Below are 22,293 nucleotides of genomic sequence, written 5' to 3' on the forward strand. Positions count from 1 at the left end.
ACAATGCAGCTTCACCACCCCAAGATACTCTGAATGGGTTCATGCACCCTCCTGGGACTTCCTGTGAATACAGCTCCTCAGGAATTGGATGGCTCAGATAAATATTCATAACCCAAAGAATTGACTCTCCTGGACTGTATACTGGAACCTTCTCCAAGCAGCAGGCAGAACCAATCAGTCCCACCAGGCTTAGAGAAGACCCACAGAGACCAGAAAAGATAATTAACTGTTCGGGATAGTTACAGCTCATTCACAACACACACTACACAGATAGGGACTTAACTGCCTAGGTCAGGGTCCCTAAAACAGCATACTATATGGTAAAAACTATTTGGGCCCCTTTCCAGGTGCTTCCAGTGAAGGGCACTGTTAGATACCGAGACATTTTAGACATGTACTGGAAATGGAGTGAGTTTAAATAAGGGCAACAAAGCTAATAAAGGGTCTGGAGGATATTAGTTATGAGGAAAGGTTGCAAGCACTGAACTTTTTCTCTCTGGAGAAGAGATGCTTGAAAGGGGATATGATTTCAATTTACAAATACTATACTGGTGCTGCTTTTCCATGTGCTGTTTGTTACTGATAAGAAGGGGATTTGGGCATAAACATGCTCACCAAATCCTGAAGGTAGATGGCTCACAGAGGAAATGATTGAGGGTCTATATCCCAGCCAGAGGAAAGATGGATGCAGCACGGATGTAGACTCAGCAGTCCAGGTTGGTGCCCGCATCGCAGTTCACTGTTCACCAGCAGGACGGACAAAGGATCCCCAGATGCCACACAGTGATAAAGACCCTCTCAGGCGGGGGCAGCACGCCACAGTCTTGTGGAAATCCTTCCCAGAAGAGTGGAGGTTGTTGTAGCCACAAAAGGCAAAAAATATCCATACTAAAGCATGTTCAACATGTTCTCCCAGGCTTGGTTCACCTTTTGTGAGTAGGTAGAGTAGGGACAGGTACCTGGTGTGGTAGGTACAGAACTAGAGGCAGGGAAAGGTTCCTGGCAAGGAGGGAAAGCATAGGGCTCGCAACTTCTCTGGACATCTATCTCCTTGGGCATGGGATAGCCAGGCTGCATTCTGCTCCTCCTAACAGGTGCTGTCATTTTGGCTGAAACCTGCTCTCTACACACTGTTTGACCCATGAGTGTTCCAGGTTGGGCTATCTTTCTACCAGCTTTATTGTGAACTGTCTTTGCATTAATTTAAATACAAATTCTTTTATCACACTTGGACTGTATGTGTTATTGCCACCTCACCACATTGCACTCTACCTACATGCACAAAACATTTACCATGCTCTATGTATATACTGTTCACAGTGCCTTAAAAAAGTATTCATACCCCTTGAAATTTTCCACATTTTGTCATGTTACAACCAAAAACTTAAATGTATTTTATTGGGATTTTATGTGATAGACCAACACAAAGTGGCACATAATGGTGAAGTGTAAGAAAAATGACAAATGATTTTCATTTTTTTTACAAATAAATATGTGAAAAGTGTGGGGGCATTTGAATTCAGCCCCTTTTATTCTAAAACCCCTAACTAAATTCTAGTGGAACCAATTGCCTTCAGAAGTCACCTAATTAGTAAATAGAGTCCACCTGTGTGTCATTTTATCTCAGTATAAATACAGCTGTTCTGTGAAGCCCTCAGAGGTTTGTTAAAGAACCTTAGTGAACAAACAGCATCATGAAGGCCAAGAAACACCACACAACTCATGAGGGATAAAGTTGTGAAGAAGTTTAAAGCATGGTTAGGTTATAAAAAAAATCCCAAGCTTTGTACATCTCACAGAACACTGTTCAATCTATCATCTAAAAATGGAAAGAGTAGGGCACAACTGCAAACCTACCAAGACATGGCCATCTACCTAAACTGACAGGCCAGGCAAGGAGAGCATTCATCAGAGAAGCAGCCAAGAGGTCCATGGTAACTCTGGAGGAGCTGGAGAGATCCACATCTCAGGTGGGAGAATCTGTCCACAGGAAAACTATTAGTCGTGCACTCCACAAATCTGGCCTTTATGGAAGAGTGGCAACAAGAAAGTCATTGTTGAAAGAAAGCCCATAAGAAATGTCCCATTAGCAGTTTGCGAGAAGCCATATGGGGACACAGCAAACATGTGGAAGAAGGTGCTCTGGTCAGATGAGACCAAAATTTAACTTTTTGGCCTAAAAGCAAAGCACATGTTCACATGTGCACATGTGTGGCAGAAAACTAACACTGCACATCACCCTGAACACACCATCCCCACCGTGGAACATGGTGGTGGCAGCATCATGTTGTGGGGATGCTGTTCTTCAGCAGGGACAGGGAAGTTAGTCAGAGTTGATGGGAAGATGGATAGAGCAAAATACAGGGCAATTTTAGAAGAAAACCTGTAATGGGCCATACACACGATCGGATTTTCCGATGGGAAATGTTCAATGTGAGCGTGTTTTCGGAAATTCTGTATGCTCCATCGGACATTTGCTGTTGAAATTTCCGACAATAACTGTTTGATATCAGGTTCTCAAATTTTCAGACAAAAAACTTTGTTGTGGGAAACTCCGAGCGTGTGTACACAAGTCTGAGGCACAAATTTCCACGCATGCTCAGAATCAAGTACAAGACGGAAGCACTCGGTCTGGTAAAACTAGTATTCGTAATGGAGATAGCACATTCTTCAGGCCGTAAATTTTGAAATATTTCAATGCAGCGCATTCTCTTCTTTATAATGCTAGAATAATGAAGTAGTTTTGCTGCTGATATTCACACAAAGTTCTGACAAACTGATTTCTTTATTATTTCTCGAGATCTCGTGATAATGTTTATTATTTTTTTCTAGTGATCTACTTTTTTTTTTTTTTTTTTTATCAAGATCTCCTGATTTTTTTTTTTATAGTGATATCCATTATATTTTTTGTTGTTTTGTCTGTCAAGTTATCACAACACCATTATATCTTGTATTTTTTAACCTCAAAGAGGTTGGTTGGTGTTGGCGTCCCTTGTTAATTTGACATTGTATTTTTGAAATGTACCTGCCTACTCACAAACAAACTATCCTTTTTGAACTAAAACACATAGCCAAGGGGCATATTAGGGGTCATAACAAAATAAAGAGGAAGGCAACGCTGGATAAACTATTGAGATTGGCGAAGCCTTTGTACCCCAGGGCAGACATCAATTATTCGACAGGCCAAACTGGTAACCTGAGGAGTCCATTTAATAGAGAGCACAATACGGTTCAGGACTCCAAGAGATCAGGAGCAGCAGCAGATGACATATATGTTCCGAGGCTGTGGTCTTACAACACTTCCTTCCATGCTTCCTTCCAGGCTGTGGCTGTGGTGTTGGAGTTGTGGCAGGAGGTGGAGGAGAAGTATGGTCCAACTCACATACGTGACTTTTCTTGGTGAGTTTGCCCCTCACCCCCTTATTTAGGAAATATGAGCTCTTCACTGATGAGGTGTTGGCCCACCTCCATTTCCTGCATCTCACTGGCCATCATACACGAAAAGGCCTCCTGGACATTAGGGGTGTTATTGAGGACTGCAGTAGCCTGCCAATCAAACCAAGCGCTGACTCCTCCACATTCCTCCCCTTCCTGGGCCTTTTTGTTGGAAGGTGGAGGGGAGGAACCTGGGATTCGGACAGGCTACTGGGCATGGCCACCTCCTGGCTGCCACTTTCCCCCACCACCTCCTGGCTGTCACTTTCCCCCGTCAACTCCTGGCTGAGACTTTCCACGGCCTCCTCCTGGCTGAGACTTTCCTGTGTATGAAAATGGGACATAGTTTTAGTTTTTTGGTCATCAATCACACACAATTAGGAGCTCATGACTGTTGCAAATTGAATGTTAACAAACAGAAAAGACTATCATTCTGACCCCAGCATTTTTCATTCTTGTCCCAATAATTTTTGGCTACTACTGTCTATTGATATGTAAACCACTTTGTTAAATCTGAAATTAGTGATCAATAATAACATCTAGTTAACATCATTAATCTTTTGTCAAGAAATATGTTGAACAATGCTATACCTGACTCAAGCTGGTCTCCTCCACATCTTCCTGGGTGGAAGGCCCAGGCTGGACTTCAGAAGCCTCATCTGATGTGGAAGGAAGTGTGGAAGGAAGAGTGGAAGGAAGGGTTGAGAGTGATTGCCTGATTTCAGTCTGGTCTGACAAAAACCTCAGTCTGTCGTAGTACCACAGCCTGGGGACATAAATTTCATCTGCTGCTGCTCCTGATTTTATGGAATTCTGGACTTTCTTGCACTCCCTATTATATGTGCTCCTCAGGCCACCAATTTTGCACTTCAAATACAGTAGTTGATGTCTGCCCTGAGAATCACTGGCTTCACCAATTCCAACAGTTGATCAAGCGCTGCCTTCCTCTTTATTTTGTTGTTATACAATTGGTGTTTCACTTGCCACAGACAGGGCAGCTCCCTGTATTTATCAATGAAGTTGGGGAGGAAGATCATTGAATTTATCCATATTCTCCGCAAGACACAACACATGACAAACCCTAATGTCAGGCTAAACTCTCCTAATCTTGTCCCAATATAGGCCTCAATCTATAAGCAGTATAGGCCACTGATGCCCCAAGTTAAAATTGTACCTTAGTTAGCACAATCGGTGCTTACGCTACTCTGTCCTCTGCTCACAGATCGTACGTACGGTGCATGCGTGTTATGCTTTATATACACTGTGCATGCATGAAACTCCGCCCGACCTTCTTTTTAGTATATTCCCTGCCCCTTCTCTTTTGGCGCAGTGGGAGAGCACATGGTGGAGAGACAACAGGTGCCTGCAGAGGAGAGCAGCAATGACAAAAGCGTGTAAGAGCCCCACATTGCCATTTTTAATCTTTTTTGGGATCACTTTTATTTATATAGTTTTTATCCAATAAATCCCATTTTTTTGACCTACACTATGTGGAGCTCCCTTTTTTCTTTTTCCATGGCCCTATTTTGAACTGCTGTCTTTGGATTTTCCTGGTCCGGATTTGGAGGACGTATTCAGGAGCTGTTCGACTCCCACCTGTGATCATCGCTTCCTTTTGGTGTTTTGGACAGGTAACCATCTCCACTTCATTGAGAGCTGAATGCATAAATAATGTGTTTTACTTTGGCCAGCCCCTCCTTACTTACACTATTGGCAGCCCACTGGACAGGTGTCATAATCCAAAAATATGAAGCACATTTTTACTTTCTGCAATTACCTATCAAGATAATAGGAGAACAAAACTTTAAACAGTACCATTTGGAAGTATTCAGGCAGGCCCTTGCACTACATGCTTTGGTGAATTCATCCACAAATCTGACCACAAAAGAGGTAGGTATAGTGTGTATTGGTTTGGAAAAGTCAGCAGACAGAGGATTGGTATCAGCTGACTTAGCGGTTGGGGAGGAGGGAGGGTTCCAAATGAGTTTTGCCCCCCCCCCCAAAAAAAAGCCTCTTACACGCTTCCTGAATTTAAGGACAAAAATAACATTTGGACACATTTTAGGGGGTGTTTAGGGTAAGCACTAATGGAGCTGACAAAATACATTGTTAAGTGAGTAGGCTAGGTGTGTATGGGCCCAGGATAGCATGCTGGGGAGGTTAGTGATGGCAAATATGCATGAAGGACAAATAAGGAGCATTAAAAGCTTCCAGCGTGCATGAGGATAAAGAGGACATTCACAGCATATTACAACCATGGTAATTAGGGAATAATGAAATAAATACAATACATTAGCAAACATTAAAATACATAGAATGTGATTTAAAGGATAAAAATTAACTTAATATAGTCCTTCTGCAGGACGTGTATGATGGCAGAACAGGTCTCTGGAATAATGATTCCCATAGCCTGGGGGGAGATGCCTGTCGAGAACTTGATGTCCTGCAGACTTCTCCCTGCCGCCAAATACCACAAGGTGGCGACGAGCCTCTGCTCGGGAGTGATGGCTTGCCGCATGCAGGTGTCCTGCTTGATAATATAAGGGGACAGCAAAGCCAACAGACGGTGAAAAACGGGGTCCGCCATCCGGAGATAATTCCTGAAATCATCAGGATTATTCTCACGGATCTCCAGCAACAAAGGCATGAAAGAGAATTGGTCACGTTGGAGCAACCAATTCTTCATCCATGAACTCCTGCTTGCCCTGTTCATGGACTGGGCTTGGGTCAAAGTAAGAACCCCAACACCAAGCCCCTGCACAGCTCAAACTCTACGACAAGTACGTACCCGCAACATGGCTAGAAAACGGTCGGCTGGTCAGAACCAACTAACAGAACGCACTGAAAATCAGAAAGTACCTGAGAAGAAAGATTTGAAAATCAGAAACGAGAGGACAAGAACGCACTGAAATACAGATACAAACTGACAACACGCACTGAAAAACAGATACGAACCCACAAGCACAAACTAAAGAGCTGTAACGAACTGAAAAGCACGAATCGTCTCTCACCAAACTTCTACTAACACAAGATTAGCAGAAGGAGCCCAAAGGGTGGCGCACTTGGTATTGAACTTCCTTTTTATAGTCCCATCGCACGTGTTGTACGTCAGCGCGTTCTTGCTGAACGGAATTTCCGACAACATTTGTGTGACCGTGTGTATGCAAGACAAGTTTGAGCCAACATCCGTCAGAAAAAAATCCACGGTTTTGTTGTCGGAATGTCCGATCGTGTGTACGGACCATTAGAGTCTGCCAATGACTTGAGACTGGGCAGAGGTTCACCTTTCAGCAGGACAATGACCCTAAACATACAGCCAAAGCTATATTGGAATGGTTTGGATAAAAGCATATTTATGTGTTAGAATGGCCCAGTCAAAGTCCAGACCTAAATCCAATTGAGAATCTGTGGCAAGACTTGAAAATTGCTGTTCACAGACACACTCCATCCAATCTGACAGAGCTTAAGCTATTTTGCAAAGAAAAATGGGCAAAAATGTCACTCTCTAGATGTACAAAGCTGGTAGAGACAACCCCAAAAAGACTTGCAGCTGTAATTGCAGCGAAAGGTTGTTCTACAAAGTATTGGGGGGCTAAATACAAATGCACATCAAACTTTTCATATATTTATTTGTAAAAAAATTTGAAAACCATTTATCATTTTCCTTCCACTTCACAATTATATGCCATTTGGTGTTGATCTTTCACATAAGATCCCAATAAAATACATTTACGTTTTTGGTTCTATCATGACAAAATGTGAAAAATGTCAAGGGGTATAAATACTTTTTCAAGGCACTGTATATGCCATCTTACATTACATTTTCCCAAGGCTTGCTAATGTATGACTTGAACTATGTGACCTGAAGCTTCAATTCAACTAAAAAGGTATTGCAAAGATTCTATACAAATGTGTTTCCAAATAAAACTCCTTTAAAAGGTCAACTGAGTAGATATTCTGAACAAAACTAATAACAGGTACACCAGCAAGTTGTGGTAAATGAACAAACACACATGTATCCAAGAGCGGTGCAACTACCCAAAGTAGATATAGTAGATGTTCTAACTTTAAAACAGTGGCAAATAGGGATGAGCTTCGTGTTCGAGTCGAACCCATGTTCGACTCGAACATCATCTGTTCGCCCGTTCGCCGAATTGCGGATGCTATGGGTCGTTCGCGCCAAATTCGTGTGGCGCGCCATGGCCCATAATTCAATGCGGCATCGCACTATGACCTGCATGCTTGGCCAGTCACAGCGCCGTCTGTAGAGAGAGCTGTAATTGGCCAAAGCCAGGGTGGCTTTGGCCAATTATGGCTCAGGGGGTTTAGTACACGCCCCACACCATATAAGGCCACCTGCACGGGCGTTGAGAGACAGAGACAGAGAGACAGTGTCATTTGATTTAAGTTAGATAGATTAGGCAGGACAGTCAGTGAGTTAGCTGCACTTACAGTGTATTGTGTTTATATATGAATCCCAGGTGTTGTATATATATATATATATATATATATATATATATATATATATATATATATTTATACACTGTATTCAGATTAGCTAGATCCGTTCCTGTTATTATCTTCCTACTGACAGGCAGGCTTGTGTTGTTACAGTATTTACAACTACCTGAAGAAAATTGCTGGTGTTCTTCTGATCCTATTAGTACCACAGTCAGGCAGCTAGACTATTTACAGTTAGTGTAGTGCGTCCTCCTCACAGTGTTCAGCTAAAGCTACAAGTTAGTGTAGTGTGACCTCTGCACAGTGTTCAGCTAAAGCTACAAGTCAGTGTAGTGTGTCCTCCTCACAGTGTTCAGCTAAAGCTACAAGTTAGTGTAGTGCGTCCTCTTCACAGTGTTCAGCTAAAGCTACAAGTTAGTGTAGTGCGACCTCTGCACAGTGTTCAGCTAAAGCTACAAGTTAGTGTAGTGCGTCCTCTGAACAGTGTACAGCTAAAGCTACAAGTTAGTGTAGTGCGACCTCTGCACAGTGTTCAGCTAAAGCAACCTGTAGAAGGTTAGTGGTGTTTTCCTGATCCTATCACTACCGCAGGCAGCTACATTATTTACACGTTAGTCTAGTGCGACCTCTGCACAGTGTTCAGCTAAAGCTACCTGTAGAAGGTTGTTGGTGTTTTCCTGATCCTATCACTACCGCAGGCAGCTACATTATTTAAACGTTAGTCTAGTGCTTCCTCTGCACAGTGTTCAGCTAAAGCTATCTTTAGAAGGTTGGTGGTGTTTTCCTGATCCTATCACTACCGCAGGCAGCTACATTATTTAAACATTAGTGTAGTGCGACCTCTGCACAGTGTTCAGCTAAAGCTACCTGTAGAAGGTTGGTGGTGTTTTCCTGACCTTATCACTACCGCAATCAGCTACATTATTTTAACGTTAGTGTAGTGCGTCTTCTACACAGTGTTCAGCTAAAGCTACCCGTAGAAGGTTGGTGGTGTTTTCCTGATCCTATCACTACCGCAGGCAGCTCCATTATTTTAACGTTAGTGTAGCGCGTCCTCTTCACAGTGTTCAGCTAAAGCTATCTGTAGAAGGTTGGTGGTGTTTTCCCGATCCTATCACTACCGCAGGCAGCTACATTATTTTAACGTTAGTGAAGTGCGTCCTCTGCACAGTGTTCAGCTAAAGCTACCTGTAGAAGGTTGGTAGTGTTTTCCTGATCCTATCACTACCGCAGGCAGCTACATTATTTTAACGTTAGTGTAGTGCGTCCTCTTCACAGTGTTCAGCTAAAGCTACCTGTAGAAGGTTGGTGGTGTTTTCTTGATCATATCACTACCACAGGCAGCTACATTATTTACATGTTAGTCTAGTGCGACCTCTGCACAGTATTCAGCTAAAGCTACCTGTAGAAGGTTGGTGGTGTTTTCCTGATCCTGTCACTACCGCAGGCAGCTACATTATTTTAATGTTGGTGTAGTGCGTCCTCTGCACAGTGTTCAGCTAAAGCTACAAGTTAGTGTAGTGCGACCTCTGCACAGTGTTCACCTAAAGCTACCTGTAGAAGATTAGTGGTGTTCTCATACTACAGGCAGGCAGTTGATTTTGCTAGCTGCAGTGTATATATATATATATATATATATATATATATATATATATATATATATATATATCCCAGCTTAGAGGGCAAGCAGGCTCTGTATCTAGAGGCAACAGTGCTGGTCGTGGGGACAGTGCATCCTCATCAGCATGTGGCCGTGGGACACGCTTGGCCTTTTTTTCAGCAGCTGGCCGTGTTGAGCAGCAACATGCGGAAGACTTGGTCGAGTGTATGACCAAGCCATCCTCATCCTCTCTCACCCATGCTCAGGGTACTTTGTCTGGCAAAGAAGCTGCCAACGCGGCCTCTTCCCTCGTCTCAGTGGCATCAGTGACTCCTTCCCTAGCCCCCCATGTCCTCCTGAGGAGTCCCTCGAACTGTTTGATCACAGTGTTGGGTACATGCTCCAGGAGGATGCCCAGCGTTTAGAAGGCTCTGATGATGATACTGAGCTAGATGAAGGCAGTAACGTGAACACCGACAGAGGGGGTGCCCAAGAAGGACAGCAATCTGACAGTCATGCTCCCCCTGCTGCAGCATACTGCCAGGTTTGCTCCAGTGATGAGGAGGGAGGGGATGATGAGGTCACTGACTCAACATGGGTGCCTGATAGGAGAGAGGAGGAGGAGGAGGAGGAGGCACATCACCAACGAGGCAGGATGCCCTCCAGGGGCCAGCCTAAGGGCAGCACACTGACTGCATCACACCGCAAAGCTCCGCATGTGCAGGGCGCTGCTGTCTCTGCATGTTATTCCAAAAAATCTTTGGTGTGGGCCTTTTTTGAGACGAGTGCATCAGATCGCACCGCTGCTATTTGCAACATATGTCTCAAGCGTATCTCGCGTGGCCAAAACATCTCCCACTTGGGAACCACATGCTTGACCAGACATATGTTGACCTGCCACCCACACCAAAGAACAAAGAGGACATCTCCTTGCTCCTCATCAGCTGAGATCTCCAACCCCACTATACCTTCAGTCCTCTCTGAGACCTGCACTGAGAGGAATGAAGGTGTAGAATTAGGTGTGTCACAGCCAAGTACTTGTGGGCAATCTGCTTTCGGTACACCGACGTCAGATTGTACCAGGCAAATTTCCCTGCCCCAGCTGCTGCACCACCGAAAGAAGTTCACTCCCAGCCATCCACATGCCCAACGGTTGAATGCTAGCTTGGCAAAATTGCTAGCACTTCAACTGCTACCTTTTCAGTTTTTAGACTCTGCCCCATTCCGTGAGTTTGTGGAATGTGCGGCTCCCCAGTGGCAGGTACCCAAACGCCACTTTTTCTGACGGAAGGTGATTCCGGCTCTCTACCGGCATGTGGAAGGCAATGTCCATGCCTCGCTGGACAGGGCGGTCAGCGGTAAGGTGCATATTACCGCTGACTCATGGTCCAGCAGGCATGGACTGGGACATTACCTAAGTTTCACCGTGCATTGGGTGACTCTGCTGGCAGCTGGGAAGGATGCAGGACAAGGTGCAGTAGTGTTGGAGGTTGTTCCGCCATCACGCCTCCAAAATGCCACTACTAATGATTCTGACACACCTCTCTCCTCCACCCCGTCCTCTTCTTCTTCCTCCATGGCCTCTTCCTGTGCTTTGTCCTCGGAACCAGCGGTACTCCGTAGGCATTCAAGGGGCTACGCAAGTATGCAGGCCAAAAGATGCCATGCGGTGCTTGAGCTGGTGTGCTTGGGGGACAGGAGCCACACTGGGGCAGAGGTTCTGTCAGCTCTGCAGGGGCAGGTTCAGAGGTGGTTGACGCCACGCCAACTTAAGGCAGCAATGGTGGTTTGTGACAATGGCACCAACCTCCTCTCTGCCCTCCAACAGGGACAAATGACCCATGTGCCCTGTTTGGCTCACATCCTTAACTTGGTGGTGCAGCGGTTCTTGGGCAGGTACCCGGGCTTACAGGATGTCCTGAGGCAGGCCAGGAAAGTCTGTGTGCATTTTTCGGCGGCTGGCCGCGTTGAGCTGCAACATGCGGAAGACTTGGTCGAGTGGATGACCAAGCCATCCTCAACCTCCTCATCCTCTCTCACCCATGCTCAGGGTACTTTGTCTGGCAAAGAAGCTGCCAACGCGGCCTCTTCCCTCGTCTCAATGGCATCAGTGACTCCTTCCCTAGCCCCACCATGTCCTCCTGAGGAGTCCCTCGAACTGATTGATCAGAGTGTTGGGTACATGCTCCAGGAGGATGCCCAGCGTTTAGAAGGCTCTGATGATGATACTGAGCTAGATGAAAGCAGTAACGTGAGCACGGACAGAGGGGGTGCCCAAGAAGGACAGCAATCTGGCAGTCATGCTCCCCCTGCTGCAGCATACTGCCAGGTTTGCTCCAGTGATGAGGAGGGAGGGGATGATGAGGTCACTGACTCAACATGGGTGCCTGATAGGAGAGAGGAGGAGGAGGAGGAGGCACATCACCAACGAGGCAGGATGCCCTCCAGGGGCCAGCCTAAGGGCAGCACACTGAATGCATCACACCGCAAAGCTCCGCATGTGCAGGGCGCTGCTGTCTCTGCATGTTATTCCAAAAAATCTTTGGTGTGGGCCTTTTTTGAGACGAGTGCATCAGATCGCACCGCTGCTATTTGCAACATATGTCTCAAGCGTATCTCGCGTGGCCAAAACATCTCCCACTTGGGAACCACATGCTTGACCAGACATATGTTGACCTGCCATGCAGTTCGTTGGCAAGCATATCTAAAAGACCCACACCAAAGAACAAAGAGGACCTCTTCTTGCTCCTCATCAGCTGAGATCTCCAACCCCACTATACCTTCAGTCCTCTCTGAGACCTGCACTGAGAGGAATGAAGGTGTAGAATTAGGTGTGTCACAGCCAAGTACTTGTGGGCAATCTGCTTTCGGTACACCGACGTCAGATTGTACCAGGCAAATTTCCCTGCCCTAGCTGCTGCACCACTGAAAGAAGTTTGCTCCCAGCCATCCACATGCCCAACGGTTGAATGCTAGCTTGGCAAAATTGCTAGCACTTCAACTGCTACCTTTTCAGTTTTTAGACTCTGCCCCATTCCGTGAGTTTGTGGAATGTGCGGCTCCCCAGTGGCAGGTACCCAAACGCCACTTTTTCTGACAGAAGGTGATTCCGGCTCTCTACCGGCATGTGGAAGGCAATGTCCATGCCTCGCTGGATAGGGCGGTCAGCGGTAAGGTGCATATTACCACTGACTCATGGTCCAGCAGGCATGGACTGGGACATTACCTAAGTTTCACCGTGCATTGGGTGACTCTGCTGGCAGCTGGGAAGGATGCAGGACAAGGTGCAGTAGTGTTGGAGGTTGTTCCGCTACCACGCCTCCAAAATGCCACTACTAATGATTCTGACACACCTCTCTCCTCCACCCCATCCTCTTCTTCTTCCTCCATGGCCTCTTCCTGTGCTTTGTCCTCGGAACCAGCTGTGCTCCGTAGGCGTTCAAGGGGCTACGCAAGTATGCAGGCCAAAAGATGCCATGCGGTGCTTGAGCTGGTGTGCTTGGGGGACAGGAGCCACACTGGGGCAGAGGTTCTGTCAGCTCTTCAGGGGCAGGTTCAGAGGTGGTTGACGCCATGCCAACTTAAGGCAGCAATGGTGGTTTGTGACAATGGCACCAACCTCCTCTCTGCCCTCCAACAGGGACAAATGACCCATGTGCCCTGTTTGGCTCACATCCTTAACTTGGTGGTGAAGCTGGTTCTTGGGCAGGTACCCGGGCTTACAGGATGTCCTGAGGCAGGCCAGGAAAGTCTGTGTGCATTTCCGCCGGTCATATAATGCCAGTGCTCGGCTGGCAGACCTCCAAAAGGAATTTAACCTGCCCAAGAACCGCCTAAGCTGTGACATGCCCACCAGGTGGAACTCAACGTTGGCACGCGCAGCAGAGGGCCATCAATGAGTACCTGTGCGACTATGGCACCAGGACAGGGTCAGGGGAGCTTGTTTTTTTTCCCCACGCCAGTGGGCCATGATCAGGGATGCATACACTGTCCTGTCACCATTTGAGGAGGCCACGAGGATGGTGAGCAATGACAGTGCATGCATCAGTGACACTGTCCCCCTTGTCCACCTGTTGGATCACACGCTGTGTGGAATAATGAACAGGGCACTTGAGGCAGAACAGAGGCAGGAAGAGGAGGACTTCCTTAGCTCTCAAGGCCCCCTTTATCCAGGCAGTGTTCCTGCGTGCCTGCCAATCACACAGGAAGAGGACGAGGAGGAGGAGGATTGTGTCAGTATAGAGGTGGTGCCTGGCACTCAGCATCAGCAGCAGTCTTTAAGGGATCATTTACAGTCCCAAGAAACACATGGACTTGTACGTGGCTGGGAGGAGGTGGCTGCGGATCATGCTGTCCTTAGTGACCCAGAGGACTCCGGACCGAATGCCTCAGAAAACCTACACTGCATGGCCTTCCTGATCCTGCAAAGCCTGCGGAAGGATCCTCGTATTCGTGGTATCAAGGAGAAGGACCAATACTGGCTGGCAACCCTCCTTGATCCATGTTACAAGGGTAAGGTTGCGGACCTTATCTAGCCGTCGCAGAGGGAGCAGAGGATGAAACATCTTCGGGTGGCCTTGCAGAGAGGTCTGTAAAACGCATTCCCAGAGACTGGGAGGTTACAAACTCCTGTTTCTGGACAACATGTTGCTGAGGCTTCAGTCAGTCAAAGAAGGAGCGGTGGAGAAGGTGGCCATCTGACCGATGCGTTCAGACAATTTTTTAGTCCGCAGCCCCAAGGTATGATCGGTTCCAGAAACCATCGCCAGCATCTGTTTTACATGGTGCAGGAATACCTAGGGGCAAGATCTGACTTGGACACCTTTCCCACCGAAAATCCTCTGGGTTACTGGGTCTTGAGGATGGATCACTGGCCAGAGCTTGCACAGTGTGCAATTGAGCTACTGGCCTGTCCTGCATCCAGCGTTCTTTCGGAACGCACATTCAATGCTGCTGGAGGCTTTGTAACCGATCACAGGGTGCATCTGTCCACTGACTCGGTCGATCGACTGACCTTGCTAAAAATGAATCAGTCTTGGATCACCACCAGCTACCAAGCACCTGATGCTGATGTAACCGTATACATTTTTTTGAAATGTCAGATCCCTTCAAAGACTGCCTATGCTGATCTTGTTATACTGAGTAATTATCCTCTTCCTCCTCAATGATCATGATGATAGCTTGTAAGAACATTTTTGGTTCTGGGCGCCGCCAGTCCCGCCACCAGTGCCTAAGGCCCAATTTTTCAGCCCCTTTTTAACAGGTGCATGTAATTACAATTTTTCATGCAATTCTTTGCAGCAGGGCTAGTTCCTGCACTCCAACTAGAGTATCTGTGAGGGGTTGCAGTGTTGTTGCATCAGCACCAGTGCCTAAGGCCCAATTTTTCAGCCCCTATTTAACAGGGGCGTGTAATTACAATTTTTGATGCAATTGTTTGCAGCAGGGCTAGTTCCTGCGCTCCAACTAGAGTATCTGTGAGGTGTTGCAGTGTTGTGGCAAGAGCACCAGTGCCTAACGTCCAATTTTTCAGCCCCTGTTTAACAGGGGCATGTAATTACAATGTTTGATGCAATTCTTTACAGCAGGGCTAGTTCCTGCGCTCCAACTAGAGTATCTGTGAGGGGTTGCAGTGTTGTGGTACCAGTGCCTAAGGCCCAATTTTTCAGCCCCTGTTTAACAGGGGCGTGTAATTACAATTTTTGATGCAATTCTTTGCAGCGGGGCTAGTTCCTGCGCTCCAACTAGAGCATCTGTGAGGGGTTCCAGTGTTGTGTCACCAGCACCACCACCAAAGGCCCAATTTTTCAGCCCCTGTTCAACAGGGGCATGTAATTACAATTCTTGATCTAATATTTCACAGCAGGGCCCGTTTCTGCGCCCACCAAGAGTATCTGTGAGGACTTACGGTGTTGTGGCACCAGCACCACCACCACCACCAAAGGCCCAATTTTTCAGCCCCTGTTTAACAGGAGCATGTAATTACAATGTTTGATGCAATTCTTTGCAGCAGGGCTAGTTCCTGCGCTCCAACTAGAGTATCTGTGAGGGGTTGCAGTGTTGTGGTACCAGCACCAGTGCCTAAGGCCCAATTTTTCAGCCCCTGTTTAACAGGAGTGTTTAATTACAATTTTTGATGCAATTCTTTGCAGCAGGGCTAGTTCCTGCGCTCCAACTAGAGCATCTGTGAGGGGTTCCAGTGTTGTGTCACCAGCACCACCACCAAAGGCCCAATTTTTCAGCCCCTGTTCAACAGGGGCATGTAATTACAATTCTTGATCTAATATTTCACAGCAGGGCCTGTTTCTGCGCCCACCAAGAGTATCTGTGAGGACTTACGGTGTTGTGGCACCAGCACCACCACCACCACCAAAGGCCCAATTTTTCTGCCCCTGTTCAACAGGGGCATGTAATTACAATTTTTGATCTAATATCTCACAGCAGGGCCCGTTTCTGTGCCCACCAAGAGTATCTGTGAGGACTTACAGTGTTGTGGCACCAGCACCACCACCACCACCAAAGGCCTAATTTTTCTGCCCCTGTTCAACAGGGGCATGTAATTACAATTCTTGATCTAATATTTCACAGCAGTTGTGGGGCTTACAGTGTTGTGGCAACAAAAAAAAACCTAAGGCCCAAATTTCTGCTGAGTATATAGGGCAGGCACCTACTTTCAAACATCCAACTTACAAACGACTCCTACTTGCAAACGGAAGGAGACAACAGGAAGTGAGATAAAATTTACCCTTAGGAAGGGAAATTCTCTCCTGTAAAAGTTAATATGGGAAAACATTTTCTTCTTTCCACTGATGCTTTATCACCAATCCTTGTTTCACAAAAAAACCCAAATTTTCAAAAAACATTTGTCATTGGGACAAAAAGTGAGGTGAAATCTTCTGAAGAGGAGCACAGACAGCAAAACAAATGTCACAGGGGTGATAACCCTTCCCTAGGTTCTCCAAAAAGCTTAAAATAGATTTTTTGGCTGGAGCTAGACACGTTAAAAATGTACCAGTTCTAAATTACTAACAGATTCTACTTAACAACAAACCTACAGTCCCTGTCTTGTTTGCACCGCCTGTATACTGCTGTTCAGAGTATATAGGGCCTGGGGGCCCCACACCTTTCCTTTTTTAATTTGGGTGCGGGGTTCCCCTTAATATCCATACAAGACCCAAAGGGCCTGGTAATGGACTGGGGGTACCCATGCCGTTTGTCTCACTGATTTTCATCCATATTGCCAGGACCTGACATTACATTAAAGCCGCAAGCAGTTTTAAATGACTTTTTTTCCTTTAAAAATGGCATTTTGTGCAGGGACTGTTCTAAGCACGGGAAACACATGCCACTTTACAGGCATACTATAGACACCCCCAGGTACGATATTTAAAGGAATATTTCACTTTTTTTTTTTTTTTACTTTAAGCATCATTAAAATCACTGCTCCCGAAAAAACGACCATTTTTAAACGTTTTTTTGCATTGATACATGTCCCCTGGGGCAAGACCCAAGTCCCCAAACCCTTTTTAGGACAATACCATACAAATTAGCCTTTAAAATGAGCACTTTTGATTTCGAACGTTCGAGTCCCATAGACGTCAATGGGGTTCTAACGTTTGTGCGAATTTTCGGTCTGTTCGCAGGTGCTGCTGCGATCCGAACCGGGGGGTGTTCGGCTCATCCCTAGTGGCAAATATTATTTTAGAAAATAATCATCATTTTATATACAGTATCTCACAAAAGTGAGTACACCCCTTACATTTTTGAAAATATTTTATTATATCTTTTCAAGTGACAACCCTGAAGAAATGACACTTTGCTACAATGTAAAGTAGTGAGTGTACAGCTTGTATAACAGTGTAAATTTGCCGTCCCCTCAAAATAACTCAACACACAGCCATTAATGTCTAACCCACTGGCAACAAAAGTGAGTACACCCCTAAGTGAAAATGTCCAAATTGGGCCCAATTAGCCAGTTTTCCCTCCCCGGGGTCATGTGACTCGTTAGTGTTACAAGGTCTCAGGTGTGAATAAAACTGGTCTGCATGGCTGTCGTCCCAGAAGGAAGCCTCTTCTAAAGATGATGCACAAGAAATCCCGCAAACAGCTTGCTGAAGACAAGCAGACTAAGGACATGGATTACTGGAACCATGTCCTGTGGTCTGATGAGACCAAGATAAACTTATTTGGTTCAGATGGTGTCAAGTGTGTGTGGCGGCAACCAGGTGAGCACAAAGACGAGTGTGTCTTGCCTACAGTCAAGCATGGGGGTGGGAGTATCACGGCCTGGGGCTGCATGAGTGCTGCCAGCACTGGGGAGCTACAGTTCACTGAGGAAACCATGAATGCCAACATGTACTGTGACATACTGAAGCAGAGCATGATCCCTTACCTTCGGAGACTGGGCCGAAAGGCAGTATCCAGGACGACCACTGCCTTGCTAAAGAAGCTGAGGGTAAAGGTGATGGACGGGCCAAGCATGTCTCCAGACCCAAACCCTATTGTGCATCTGTGGGGCATCCTCAAATTGAAAGTGGAGGAGCGCAAGGTCTCTAACATCCACTAGCTCCGTGATGTCATCATGGAGGAGGGGAAGAGGACTCCGGTGGCAACCTGTGAAGCTCTGGTGAACTCCATGTCCAAGAGGGTTAAGGCAGTGCTGGAAAATAATGGTGGCCACACAAAATATTGACACTTTGAGCCCAATTTGGACATTTTCACTTAGGGGTGTACTCACTGTTGTTGCCAGCAGTTTAGACATTAATGGCTGTGTGTTGAGTTATTTTGAGGAGACAGCAAATTTACACTGTTATACAAGCTGTACACTCACTACTTTACATTGTAGCAAAGTTTCATTTCTTCAGTGTTGTCACATATAAAGATATAATAAAATATTTACAAAAATGTGAGGGGTGTACTCACTTCTGTGAGATACTGTATATACCTGTAAATGTATAAATATATATATATATATATATATATATATATATATATATATATATATATATATATATCCAAATCAGGCCCAAAGTGTCAATATTTTGTGTGGCCACCATTATTTTCCAGCACTGCCTTAACCCTCTTGGGCATGGAGTTCACCAGAGCTTCACAGGTTGCCACTGAAGTCCTCTTCCACTCCTCCATGACGACATCACGGAGCAATACCTTTCTAGTTGTAGAAAAGTGTCATTTCTTCAGTGTGGTCACATGAAAAGATATAATAAAATATTTACAAATATGTGAGGGGTGTACTCACTTTTGTGAGATACTGTGTGTGTATATATATCTATATATATGACATTTTAAGGATTAACTTGTCCTAAATTGCTTCTGAAAACTGCCATTGCTTCTATTACTCTGTCAAGAAAGATAAACAATAAAATAAATCCGCAGGACAATTCTGAATAGAAGATGCCTCAAATCACAGGCCATATCCGGTCTCCTTTGAACTCATTTGTCTAGTTTTGCAGCTTGCTCATTGAAGTGGAGACAATTCTTCATGTAGACAGAATGTTGTAGGACGCTGCTGGGTGAATCAACCCTTATCTCCTCATCTGTGGCTCTCAGCATCTCAATATCTGTAAGGCTATCCATCAGTCGACATGGGAATAGAAGGTTACAGGGCCTTAAATCAAGTGGATGAAAGACAATCACCGTTGTTAAAAAATGGGGCATTGTGGGATTACTAAAACTCAACTGTATCTAGTAATATGAAGGTCCATAGAAGAATTTAAACTAATTGAAAAACAAATATTGTTTAAAAAGCTGCTAAAGTACAGTGGATCTAAACCCAATCACTTAAATCTCATTATTATTATTATTATTATTATTATACAGGATTTATATAGCGCCGACAGTTTACGCAGCGCTTTATACATAACATTTTTAACATTTTATTGTCATTGTAATAATACTTTCAAACTTTTTGGCCTGAAAGCATGCTGGTCTGGTGCTGGACAGCTCCTGGTCTCTGATCATGAGCTGATGGGGCAGGCTGTCAATCATGTAACCTCTGTGACAGCAAATCACAGTGATCATGTGATTGCCTCCCTGCAGTTAGACCCAGTTAAAAGGCCATGGGAAGGAGTTAAAAAAAGAGACTAAAACACAGCAATGTGATGAAGTTATATGCAAACATTTCCTGTAAATCCTGAGCTTACAATCTATCCTTATTATCCCCCATGCCCCCTGTAATAATAAAATTGCAATAATAAAATCAGGGTCTGCACACAGACCACATAGGCCATTGGTTGGGATCACATGGCTCCAAGGAGTGGCACATAACTGTCCAGGCCCCCTTAATTTATGTTGGCTAGAAGTCTCACCTCATTTTTTATTGTTTAATGGTAGAGATTACTAAAACTGGAGCATGGAAAATCTGGTGCAGCGCTGCGTAGAAACCATTTTCATCTTGAGGTTTTGTTTTCAAAGCGTAACTGAACATGCTGAAGTTAGAAGGTGATTGGCTACCATGCACAGCTGTACCAGATTCTGAGTGCTCCAATTTTAGTAAATCTGCCCCAATGCGCTCTGTTCTTCGTAAGTGCTATCTAAGTTTGGCTATAAGGTTGAACAGGGCACTCCTCCCCTCTCAACAACCATCCAACAATGCAGCTTTCAAGACAGATGGAACTTTTCCCAATCTCCAAGCACTTGCCCAGGATAACCTAATCATGAGAAATGCTGTTCATCCTCATAGATAGCCAAAAGCCTAGTAGACACTAGTAGTAGTTTTTTCTTTCATTCAACCCAGCTGGGCCGAATTAAAGCCAACTGACAGCCCAGGAGGAGCCACTGTACCAACTATCCTAACTAGTACAGCGATCTCCCCTGCTGTTCTATTGTGTTCTGACATGGGGATGGCCACCTCGCCAGAACACTCCGGCCAGCGTTCTCAGCCATTGGCTGAGAGTGATGACCGGGAGCTGATCGACAGACCTTTTTCGGTCTTGCCCCTTCGGCAGAAGCCGGCCGAACAACTGACTTCTGTCGGACTGACTCCAGTACACACGGGCCAAATGTCAGCTGGTTTCTATTGAACTGGTAAATGCTGCCCATGTGTGGTAGGCTTTAGACAGCTCATAGGAAGATGGGACAAAGCATGTGGAACAGTGCATGTGTTCTGTGTGTACATGTGTTGGGTGGGGGCAGTACCAAAAGCAGTTGTTGGGTAGTTGTTAGGTAGAGGTGAATGGGTGGTACAAGGTAGCTGGTCTAAAAGAGAGCGAAGTATAAATCCGGCCCTGCCTGCACTGGACCCCTTATACTGACTTCTTGTATGTCTTGGATGCTTCTACAGCAATACTCCCTGCTATAATTCCTGGACTCTGCTCCAGTCCACTGTTATGTGTTCCAGCTCTTCCAGTTGCAATTTCTATAAAATAAATTAAAAATCCACCAGGGATAGTGAGAACCCCTCATAATGGGCACAGCAGGTGTAAAGACCCAGGAAGTCATCACAGGGATGGTGGGAACCCCTCATAATGGGCACAGCAGGTGTACAGACCCGGGAACTCAGCACGGGATTGGTGGGAACCCCTCATAATGGGCATAGCAGGTGTATAGACAAACTCAGCATGAGGATGGTGGGAACTCCTCATAATGAGCAAAGCAGGTGTACAGACCTGGGAACTCAGCACAGGATTGGTGGGAACCCCTCATAATGGGCATAGCAGGTGTATAGACAAACTCAGCATGAGGGTGGTGGGAACTCCTCATAATGAGCAAAGCAGGTGTACAGACCTGGGAACTCAGCACACGGATGGTGGCAAACTGTCATATTGGACACAGCAGGAAACTCAGCAGGTGTACAGCAGGTGGGCACAGCAAGTGTACAGACCCAGGAAGTCAGCACGGGGATGGTGGAAACCCCTCACAATGCACACAGCAGGTGTGCAGTCTGGGACTTTTGCACAGGGATGGTGGAAACCCTTCATAATGGGCACAGGAGAAGTACAGACCCAAGAACTTTGCATAGGGATGGCAGTACTGCCTCAAAATGCACACAGCAGGTGTTCAGACCAGGAAACTTAGCGCAGCGATGGTGGGAGACCCTTCTAATGGGCACAGGGATGCTGGTAATCCTTCAAATTGGGCACTGCAGGTTTGCAGATCTGGGAACTCAGCATAGGAATGGTGGGAGTCCCTCATAATGGGCACAGCAGGTGTACAGACCCGGGAACTCAGCACGGGATTGGTGGGAACCCCTCATAATGGGCATAGCAGGTGTATAGACAAACTCAGCATGAGGATGGTGGGAACTCCTCATAATGAGCAAAGCAGGTGTACAGACCTGGGAACTCAGCACACGGATGGTGGCAAACTGTCATATTGGACACAGCAGGAAACTCAGCAGGTGTACAGCAGGTGGGCACAGCAAGTGTACAGACCCAGGAAGTCAGCACGGGGATGGTGGGAACCCCTCACAATGCACACAGCAGGTGTGCAGTCTGGGACTTTTGCACAGGGATGGTGGAAACCCTTCATAATGGGCACAGGAGAAGTACAGACCCAAGAACTTTGCATAGGGATGGCAGTACTGCCTCAAAATGCACACAGCAGGTGTTCAGACCAGGAAACTTAGCGCAGCGATGGTGGGAGACCCTTCTAATGGGCACAGGGATGCTGGTAATCCTTCAAATTGGGCACTGCAGGTTTGCAGATCTGGGAACTCAGCATAGGAATGGTGGGAGTCCCTCATAATGGGCACAGGAGGGGCACAGGCCAAGGAACATAGCATAGAGGTGGCGTGAGCACCTCAAAATGCTTACAGCAGGTTTGCAAATCAGGCAACTCTG

Source organism: Aquarana catesbeiana, linkage group LG08 (genome assembly GCF_042186555.1).
Source record: "Aquarana catesbeiana isolate 2022-GZ linkage group LG08, ASM4218655v1, whole genome shotgun sequence".
Classification (NCBI taxonomy): Eukaryota; Metazoa; Chordata; class Amphibia; order Anura; family Ranidae; genus Aquarana; species Aquarana catesbeiana.